The sequence below is a fragment of the Cebus imitator genome, unplaced genomic scaffold (genome assembly GCF_001604975.1).
Source record: "Cebus imitator isolate Cc_AM_T3 unplaced genomic scaffold, Cebus_imitator-1.0 Scaffold5, whole genome shotgun sequence".
NCBI lineage: Eukaryota > Metazoa > Chordata > Mammalia > Primates > Cebidae > Cebus > Cebus imitator.
Genome location: NW_016107320.1, coordinates 13,030,958 through 13,041,410, shown reverse-complemented (window position 1 = coordinate 13,041,410; position 10,453 = coordinate 13,030,958). Strand labels below are relative to the sequence as shown.

Here is a 10,453-nt window from a genome sequence, read left to right as displayed (position 1 = left end):
TTTAAATATTTTTTGTAGAGATGGAGTCTCACTTTGTTGCCTGGCTAGTCTTGAACACTTGGCCTCAAGTGATCCTTATAGGGAGGCATTTTAAATTTAAGAATGGGTAGCTTACTGGGATTTCATGGGTTAAAAAAATTAGTTTATCAAATTGATTTGAAATTAAGAAGATCAGATGGAGATGTGCCTAGTGGCATTTGGAGCATAGCCAAGACAATATTTTGTCTCTTGAATCTTATGTTATCTAATCTCTCTTATCTTCAGAGTCTGAAGAAAGCTATATGTTTAGGAGGCCGAGGCGGGAGGATCACAAGGTCAGGAGTTCAAGACCAGCCTGGCCAATATGGCGAAACTCCGTCTCAGCTAAACACAGACACACACACAAATTAGCCAGGTGTGGGTGGTGGGCATCTGTAGTCCCAGCTACACAGGAGGCTGAGGCAGGAGAAACGCTTGAACCCAGGAAGCAAAGGTTGCAGTGAGCTGAGATTGCGCCACTGCGCTTCAGCCTGGGCCACAGAGTGAGACTCCGTCTCAAAAAAAAAAGAAAAGAAAGCTATATGTAAAAACAAAAACTTTTTTTTAAAATGGCATTTTAAAGCCTTTAAGTTATGAAATGTGAAATATAAAAGCGTATAAAACTTGAATGTACAGTAAACAAATAATTAGGTAGTGAAAATACAAAAATTAGCTGGGCATGGTGACACACTCCTGTAATCCCAGCTACTTGGGAGGCTGAGTGAGGTAGGAGACTTACTTGAACCCAGGAGGCAGAAGTTGTAGTGAGCCAAGATTGCGCCACTGTACTGCAGCTTGGGCAACAAAGCAAGAGTCTCTGTCTCAAAAAAAAAAAAGGAAGTGAACGTCATGTAACTATTCCCCAGGTAATAAGCCCTTTAAGAAAAGTTGCAGAGACAGCCTCATTGGTTTAGCTGATATTGCTTTGGTGGTAGTTGGACTTTAAGGATAAAAATGTGTTGATGTCCTTCCTTGGTAGGTTTTATTTATTTACTTTTTTTATTTTTATTTTTTAAATATAATCATAAGAACCTGAGGCCCAGGCGCCGTGTCATGCTTATAATCCCAGCACTTTGGAAGGCGGAGGCGGGAGGCTCACCTGAGGTCAGGAGTTGGAGACCAGCCTGGCCAACATGGCGAAACCCTGTCTCTACCAAAACTACAAAAGTTAGCTGGGCTTCGTGGTGGAGCCTATAATCCCAGCTACTCGGAAGGCTGAGGCAGGAGCATCCCTTGAACCCAGGAGGCGGAAGTTGCAGCGAGCCGAGATTTGGCCACTTCACCCCTCCTGGGCGAAGGAGCGAAACTCCTTGAAAAACAAAAACAAAAAAACCTGAAAAATTCATAACAATGAGAGGTCAACAAATATGAAAACTGAATAACCAATTTTCAGTTGTTATTGTCAGAAGAGGTATCTGAACAATTTTTTTGAAAGCAGCTTTCTAACATTTATTGTCAGTGTTTAGTGATTTGAAATCTTAGTACCTTACCGACAAATACAAAAACTAATACTGAATCCTGTAAGAAAGTGCCATTTTATACAAAGTGTTGTTTATTTAGAGTTCATCTCTGTTGCACTTTTTGGTAAGATTCAGTGATTAGGTTTTTAATTAATATGCAAACTCTAAAATGATTGCTTAGAAAATGTTTTGTCTACATTGTTAGCTTAACTATCTTATTTAACAAAAACGAGTTTGACACTCTTGCTTTTGCAGTAATGGAACCATTCAAGAAGTATTAACATAAGAAATAATCATTGATGACAATCTGTGTTTGACCCTTCATCCTTCGTGCTTCTTGAATCTTACCTTTTCTTTAATTTGGCCAAGAGAACCAAATTTCTTTTGAAACTAGAGAAACTGCATTATGCTTTCCTGGCCTTCAAGACTATTTTCTTAGGTATTTGGAAAGGTTAAGTGTTAATTTTTGAGGATTAGGATAGCAGAAAAAGTTGAATGCTTTTTTCCCTCTGAGTACCGCTGAATACAGTCTATTTGCGTACAACTCTGCAATGTGAACTTTGAGAAAGGCATTTTTATAAATTAAAGCCTTTATTTGGTTATTATAATTTTGTCACTCTAAGCGGTCTCCTTTTATATGACCTCTGCAAGATTCAAATGCATCAGAATATAGTATTTCATATTAGACTGTGGTGAGAAACTTCTTGCTTTGCTTTATTGTATCCCTCGAATTCTTTTCTGTAGTGCAATAGAATGTCATTCTTTTTTACTCCCATTGAAGGTTAAATATATTTCTTGCTAATTTTTCCCTTCCATGGGTGATAGCGATTTTAAATCTTGGATATATATGTTGAGTTTTCCTAGTTGTGGAAGTAAACATATTTGATATTTTTAAAAAGATAAATTAGGTAATTTGGCTTTGTGTATGAAGTAGAGTTAATATACTTTTATTTACCTCATGGTCTCTGTGTCATTACCACTTGTTAGTTTTTATTTTTTAATGGAAAACTTGAACTTCTCCAAAGTGGCTACTAGTTTTAAAATAACATTTATGTAAGGATTGTTTATTACAGAGAAATTGAAAACCAGAAAGTATAAAGAAAATTAAATTTATCTAAAATTCTACTAGCTAGAAGTAACTACTATTAATATTTTGTTCTATATCCTTCCAATATTTTTTCTTATGTATGTATTGTTTTTTACATAATTGGAATGGTACATCCATATTATTACATTATGAAATATGTTTGTGATTTAAAAAATCGATATAGAATTTTATTGTATGGGTATGCTTTTATCTACCATTCTGTGTTGAAGATCTTTTAAGTAATTTGCAATTTTGGGATATTTTAAGTTGATGGACGCCCTTATACATTAAAAAAAATTATATGATTGATTATTTCATTACAATAAATTCCTCGAAGTAGAATTACTTAAAAGATATAAACATTTTGAAAGCTTTCGATACATATTTCCAAATCGTTCTCTTGAAAGATTTTTAAAATAATGGTTTTATTGAGATATAATTCATATATAAAATTCACCCATTTAAAGTATACGATGCAGTGGCTTTTAGTATGTCCACAGGGTTGTACAACCATCACCACAATCAATTTCAGAACATTTCCAGAAAGGTTTGAACCAGTTTAAATCCAGCAATATCATAAAGTTTTGTTTTAAAAATAGCATTTATTCGTAACATTTAAAGTGTAGTATAATATACAGGAACACAACATCTTGTATGATATGTACTTTATATGCATTTGAGTGAGATTTTAGAAAGTCCTGCATGTAAAGATGATGCACCTATGTCCTGTTTTAAGAAAACCTGACATATAAAGTTTAAGCTGATGAAACAAAATACGAGGTATATTTTTTAAATTATAAAATTATTCTCCTGGACAGTCAGAATGTCTTTATTAAGAGACTAGTATGTATGATTTAAAATGTTTTTTTAAAAATTCAAATTTTATTTAGAAGCACCTTATTTTAGAAAACATCTATGGAAGGTGTGTTTTACCTATACATTTAACTGTAGCAAACTTACTACCTTATAGAAGATATGGTTTTCTTTTTATTAAGAGTGGTTTGCTTTGTTCTAACTGAACTTCACCCGTGAAACTTGTTCTTTTGTTTTGTTTGCTTAAGCCATTTAACAAAATATTTTTTAAAAACTGGGTGAGCTGGCTGGGCGCAGTGGCTCACGCCTGTAACCCCAGCACTTTGGGAGGCTGAGGTGAGCAGATCACAAGGTCAAGAGATCGAGACCATCTTGGCCAACATGGTGAAACCTCATCACTACTAAAAATACAAAAATTAGCTGGGCATTGTGGCACATACCTGTATTCTCAGAAGTCTAAGGCAGGGCAATTGCTTGAACCTGGGAGGCGGAGGTTGCAGTGAACCAAGATTGTCCCACTGCACTCCAACCTGGCAACAGAGCAAGACTCTGTCTCAAAAAAAAAAAAAAAAAAAAAATGGGTGCGCTGGCTGGGTGTGGTAGCTCACACCTGTAATCTCAGTACTTTGGGAGTCAGAGGCGGGTAGACCACCTGAGATCGGGAGTTTGAGGCCAGCCTGGCCAACATGGTGAACCCCGTCTCTGCTTAAAATACAAAAATTAGCTAGCATCATGGCGCATGCCTGTAGTCCCAGCTACTCGGGAGGCTGAGGCAGGAGAATCACTTGAACCCAGGAGGCAAGGTTCAGTGAGCTGAGATCATGCCACTACACCCCAGCCTGGGCAACAGAGCAAGACTCTGTCTCAAAACAAAGCCCCAAAAAACTGGGTGGGTAGTGAATTATAGGGCAAGAGTCAAGGAGATCTGAGTTCCTATCCCCACTTTAGTTTACCGCTAAGATCAGTGTTCTTATCTCTAAAAGTGCAAATGAAAATATATTCTTGGAATTATGGGGATTCAAATTAAAAGTACTAGAGTGTGCCTAGAACTGTACCAGATATATAGTTGTTAATTAATAACTTTTTTAGTAGAAGAAAGATAACGTACACAAAATGAGCTAGTCTTTAGTCACGTTTAATGAAAGAAGAAATGAACTCAGTTGGCCTAAATTCACTTTCATAGAAGTTAAAAGTTGAACAGAATACCTGAACAGAATCTTTGCATGGGTTATATGGGTGTTTCTTAATTGGTAAAAAAATTCATGCTGGTTCAAGTTTGAACATGAAGTTAACTTCCCAGTCCAATTTTAATTCCACTGTTGGTATTAAAACTTGAGTATGGCCGGGCGCGGTGGCTAAAGCCTGTAATCCCAGCACTTTGGGAGGCCGAGGCGGGTGGATCACGAGGTCAAGAGATCGAGACCATCCTGGTCAACGTGGTGAAACCCCGTCTCTACTAAAAATACAAAAAATTAGCTGGGCGTGGTGGCACGTGCCTGTAATCCCACCTACTCAGGAGGCTGAGGCAGGAGAATTGCCTGAACCCAGGAGGCGGAGGTTGCGGTGAGCCGAGATTGCGCCATTGCACTCCAGCCTGGGTAACAAGAGCGAAACTCCGTCTCAAAAAAAAAAAAAAAAAAAAAAAAAACTTGATGATGGCTATAGCTTCACCAAAGCTTGGTGCCCTGGTTAAACAAATAGGTAATGTAAAATTTGGATGTATAATGTGTAGTTCCTAATTTTCTAACTTTTATTGCTATTTTGAAAACTACATGTTGAATACAGTTGAACCTAAAATACTAAAGTGATAAACAAAAAAACAAACAAAACCCAAACTGGTCTTTATAGAAGATAAACTTAGTAAATTATCATTTTAGATATAGTAAATTGCTTAGTGCTTTAAAAACTATGTATCATTTTTGGCATACCTTCTCTTTTGCCCTTTTGTGGGGAATGGAGAATACAAGGTAAAAGAAAGTAAATTTGAATGTTTGCAAAATTTTAAGAACCAATCTCAAACCATTTTACTGTAATTTAAAAGTTTGTTCAGGAAGTAGGTAGGAAAATATGTGGATGAACTTGTTAGTTTACTAGATTTCATAGTGAATGGAACAAGATGACTGATGAAAGTTGTTTGTAGTAATTTTCATTGTGAGCAACTACCCTTGCTGTAAAGAATTGGAAAATAATGTAATTTCCTTGAAGTGGTAATACTGTCTACTGTTGCCGGGTGTGGTCAACAACAAAGTAAAGACAGTTGAGGTTAAACTAGATAAAGGGAAACAGGGTATTTTACTAGTAAGATTGATATTGGTAAAACGCAGTTCAATAGTAATGTGGTTAAGTCAGGAAAAAAAAATATGAACTACAAATCAACCTAAAATATTGTATAACTTAATGGAATAATAGTCAAGTGAAAACTGTCTGAATTTAATGACAGGGTTTATGGTTAAATGAAATATTTGGTGGTTGTTGTTATTTGTATTTTGTTAACTATATTCTATTTCATGTGGATCACTTCCTAATTCAGGATATTTTAACGTCTTTAATCATCGTCCTTCTCTAAATTTTTAGTGGAAAATTTAAAATGAACACATTTTAGAAAATATTCAAGGTGACAACACTAAAGCTAAACAGATTGTGGAGTAGTACAGTTATACTATAAAAATATTTTGCGGGCCGGGCGCAGTGGCTCAAGCCTGTAATCCCAGCACTTTGGGAGGCCGAGGCGGGTGGATCACGAGGTCAAGAGATCGAGACCATCCTGGTCAACATGGTGAAACCCCGTCTCTACTAAAAATACAAAAAGTTAGCTGGGCATGGTGGCACGTGCCTGTAATCCCAGCTACTCAGGAGGCTGAGGCAGGAGAATTGCCTGAACCCAGGAGACGGAGGTTGCGGTGAGCTGAGATTGCGCCATTGCACTCCAGCCTGGGTAACAAGAGCGAGACTCCGTCTCAAAAAAAAAAAAAAAAAAATATTTTGCAGCTCAGCGCGGTGGCTCACACCTGTAATCCCAGTACTTTGGGAGGCAGGTGGATCACCTGAGGTCAGGAGTTCAAGACCAGCCTGACTAACATGGTGTAACCCCATCTCTACTAAAAATACAAAAATTAACTGGGCATGGTAGCGCATGCCTGTAATTTCAGCTACTTGGGAGGCAGAGGCAGGAGAATCACTTGAACCTGGGAGGCAGAGGTTGCAGTGAGCCAAGATCGCCCCGCTGTACTCCAGTGTGGGCAACAAGAGCCAAACTCTGTCTCAAAAAAAAAAAAAAAGATACTTTGCTCTATTAGTAGTTTAAATTCAGAAAAGTTAAAACAAATTAAAAGAAAACATACAACTTCTCCAATACACCTTGATTTCTTACTAGAATTTTGTAAAGAGAATCATGGTGGTCATTCTGATTTTTCCTCATAAAATCCTAGGGTTGTGAATTTCATGTAATTGTTTGATATTACAAATAATGGTTGTCTTAATTTTAAGGTGGTAGATAAGGTTTAAAGTTAGTGTTTGTTTGTTTGTTTGTTTGTTTGTTTGTTTGTGTGAGACAGAGTCTCATTCTGTTGCCCAGGCTGGAGTGCAATGACAGTTTCGGCTCACTGCAACTTCCATCTCCTGGGTTCAAGTGATTCTCCTGCCTTAACTGGGACCACAGGCATGTGACACCACGGCAGCTCATTATTGTATTTTTAGTAGAGACCAGGTTTCACCTTGTTGGCCAGGCTGGTCTTGAACTCCTGACCTCAAGTGATCCACCTGCCTTGGCCTCCCAAAGTGCTGGGATTACAGGCATGAGCCACCACACCTGGCCAAAAGTTAGTATTTTAACCACATATATTCTTGTTAGAATGAAGATTCAAGCCCTGCATTTATGTATTGATAACTAGGAGGAATCACAGCTCATTTTCCCATTTGTTCGTGGTCCTTTTATATATGTGGATCACCTGATCCAACCTTTTTATGATGTTAAATCAAAACCCAAAGATATTGTCTGTCTTCAAAATTTATGCAGCTAAGTTAGAGGTAGAAGCAGAACTAAAGTTCAAGTCTCATGACTATAAGACCAATGTTAGAGTACATCTTCTACTTTGTGGACATTTCATTTGACCCTAGGTATATGAAATTTTTTTTGTGTGTGTTTTTGAGACAGAGTCTCATACTGTCGCCCAGGCTGTAGTGCAGCGACGTTATCTCAGCTCACTGCAACCTCCGCCTCCCTGATTCAAGCAATTCTCCTGCCTCGGCCTCCCAAGTAGCTAGGACTACAGGTGTGCACCACCATGCCCAGCTAATTTTTTTGCATTTTTAGTAGAGATGGGGTTTCACCATGTTGGCCAGGATGGTCTCAATCTCCTGACCTTGTGATCCACCCTCCTCGGCCTCCCAAAGTGCTGGGATTACAGGCATGAGCCACCGCACCCAGCATGAATTTTTCCTACTCTGGTGTAGAAATCTATTTGCTGAACTTCTCTTATGTGACTTCTTTATAGCATCACAGTAATACTAACAGATTTCTTTAAAAACTTATAATTAATCTTATTTTTACTAAGCTTTTAAAGGATGTTTTTGCTAAGGTAAAATTTGAAAAATAATGTAGATAAGCACAGTCTAATAGAATTTTCTGTGGTGGTGGAAATACACTGTATCTACACTGACCAATATGGTAACCCTAGCCACATGTTGATATTGAAGGCTTGAAATATGGCCAGTGTAGCTGAGAAACTAAATTTTTAATTTAATTTTAACTTGTTTAGATTTAAATAGCTACATGTGGCTAGCCCAGAATCGATATTCTTAGTGAAGGGAAAGAATTAAGTAGATGTGGGCATAATTTTAGATTGTTTGCTCTTGTGATTACTGTATTTGTGTGTTTTTGTGGACTGGATGTTTAAAATCTCATTTTTCCAATATGTTTGCTATGTTAGGTAAATAAGTTCTTCATGGGAAAGAAAGATAACTATAACTTACTGATAATAGTTGCTTGAAAGCTGGAATATTTTAAAACATTCTTTTAGTCAATGCAGTTATTAACACTACAGATTGCTGACCAACAAAATGATTTAAATATAGACTGCATTGCCTTCATTTCAGCTAGTTATTTATTTATTTATTTATTTATTTTTGAGATAGTGTCACACTATTGCCCAGACTGGAGTGCAGTGGTGCAATCTTGGCCCACTGCAAACTCTGCCTCACAGGTTCAAACAATTCTCATGCCTCAGCCTCCTGAGAGATGCATTTCAGCTTATTTTGGACTAGTTATGTTTATATAACATTTAAGATTTAAACTTTATATTATATAGAATACTTGAGTAAACCATAATTTAAATCTTTTTACTATAGCCATAACTCAGAAGCCTCAGAAACAAAGTGAACTTCAAAGGAAATAAAAGATAATACCTGATGAGCCAAGATTGTGTCTCTGTACTCTAGCTTGGGTGATAGAACGAGACTCCGTCTCCAAAAAAAGGAATCTAGCCTCCGTCCCTGTATTGTATTACTCTGTTTTGTTGTAGCATATCATTCTCTGAAATTTCCTTGTTTATTTTAGCTCTGTGAGACCCGAATCTTATTTCTTTGGATTTCTCAAGGTCTAGAACAGGGTCTGATACTTAGTTGGTGTTCAGTAATGGCCCACATCACAGACCAAAACAAAAATAGGACTCTACAAGGAGAAAGATGTATAACATGGCACTTGGAGTCTGGAAATAGGCAAGGTGAGACTCAGCTTTTACTTATCTTGGTAGTGTTGATGTGGATAATTCAAGCTGGTTAGTTTAATTTTGTATAGAAATGTTTCTCTGGGAACTCAATTAAAAACAAACTTTTGTCCAGATATACAAAATAAATTCTATCCACCTTATAGAGCTGGAAAATGGAAACAAACATGAGAAAATATTTCCATGGTCAGTGTTTGACTAGTCTAATTTCTTTGGGAAAACAGAGGTTGTGGGATTTACTCAAAGTCATTTGTATGCCATTGGTGGAATGGAGAGGAGGATTGCCAACTCCTGATTTTCCAGTGTGTTGTTTTGACTTATGATCCATGAATGAACGTCACTGTGTAGCAGACATAGGCACTTTGACATAAGCAGAACTTGGTTGATGCTGGTTTGTGTTATCTGTGAGTAGAGATCAAACATTCTCTTATAGTAAATTAGGTGATTTAATTTCTAATTTTTAAATGCCAACATGATAAATGTGGAAAGGGTTTTGGTTTTATTCAGCTATTCCTATGCCTATTCTTGAGTAGTGTTTTAAAATGTCAATTAAAGCATGTTTATTTAGGAAACTTGCACATTATTTATCTTTACAAAATAAATTTCTACTTAGTGGTTATTCTTTACAAAAAATGTTGGATTAATATAATTCTTTGATGGCTATGAGGGGCTTTTTTAAAAACTGTGACCATTGTATGTTTAAAAAAGACTTTAAAAAATGATTCTTAGTGTGAGTTTTCTTTCTCCCTGTATATTTTTATGAAAATCAGCCACAAACTTCAGTGTGGCCCAGAGATTTCGGTTGTCAGAAATTGAAAATCTTAAATAGGTAAATAGTCCTTTTTCAGTAGTAAAAGGACCCATAGCATTTTATTACGTCATACCTAATAATTGCTTGACTGCCATTTTGTTATTTGTATCAGATCTACCTCTGGAATGAGAGTAAACTCCAGAGCATAGAAAGCTGTGGCAGCTGTGTCAATGAAATGGGAGAAATCATTTCCGTTTCTTCTGGATGCGTGAGAGATGACAGCAACACCCTACCAGCAATTAAAATCTTATGGCTTTTCCTGGTTGTCCAGGGACAAATTGTAGGTCACATTATCATGACTGTATCTATAGGTAGAACTGTTTATGTTGTGTTGGGGGAAGACTTCTTTCATTGTTGTTGTTGCTGTTGCTGTTGTTTGAGACAGAGTCTCAGTCTGTCACCCAGGCTGGAGTGCTGTGGCACAATCTTGGCTCACTGCAACCTCCACCTCCCAGATTCAAGTGATTCTCCCACCTCAGCCTCCTGAGTAGTTGGGACTACAGATGTGTGCCATGATGCCCAACTAATTTTTTTTTTTTTT

The 10,453-nt window shown here is 37.1% G+C and overlaps 1 protein-coding gene across 14 annotated transcripts in view; it reads left to right on the top strand.

The window, feature by feature from the left end:
• NSD3 (nuclear receptor binding SET domain protein 3) overlaps positions 1-10,453 on the top strand; it is a 115,307-nt gene that overhangs the window by 8,614 nt on the left and 96,240 nt on the right. The window contains exon 2 of one of the 14 annotated variants that reach the window (XM_017536525.2): positions 8,933-9,098. The exons of the other annotated variants lie outside the window; for them this stretch is intronic. The gene's annotated coding sequence lies outside the window, so the exon portion shown is untranslated. The remainder of the gene's footprint in view (positions 1-8,932; positions 9,099-10,453) is intronic. 14 annotated transcript variants of the gene reach the window in all.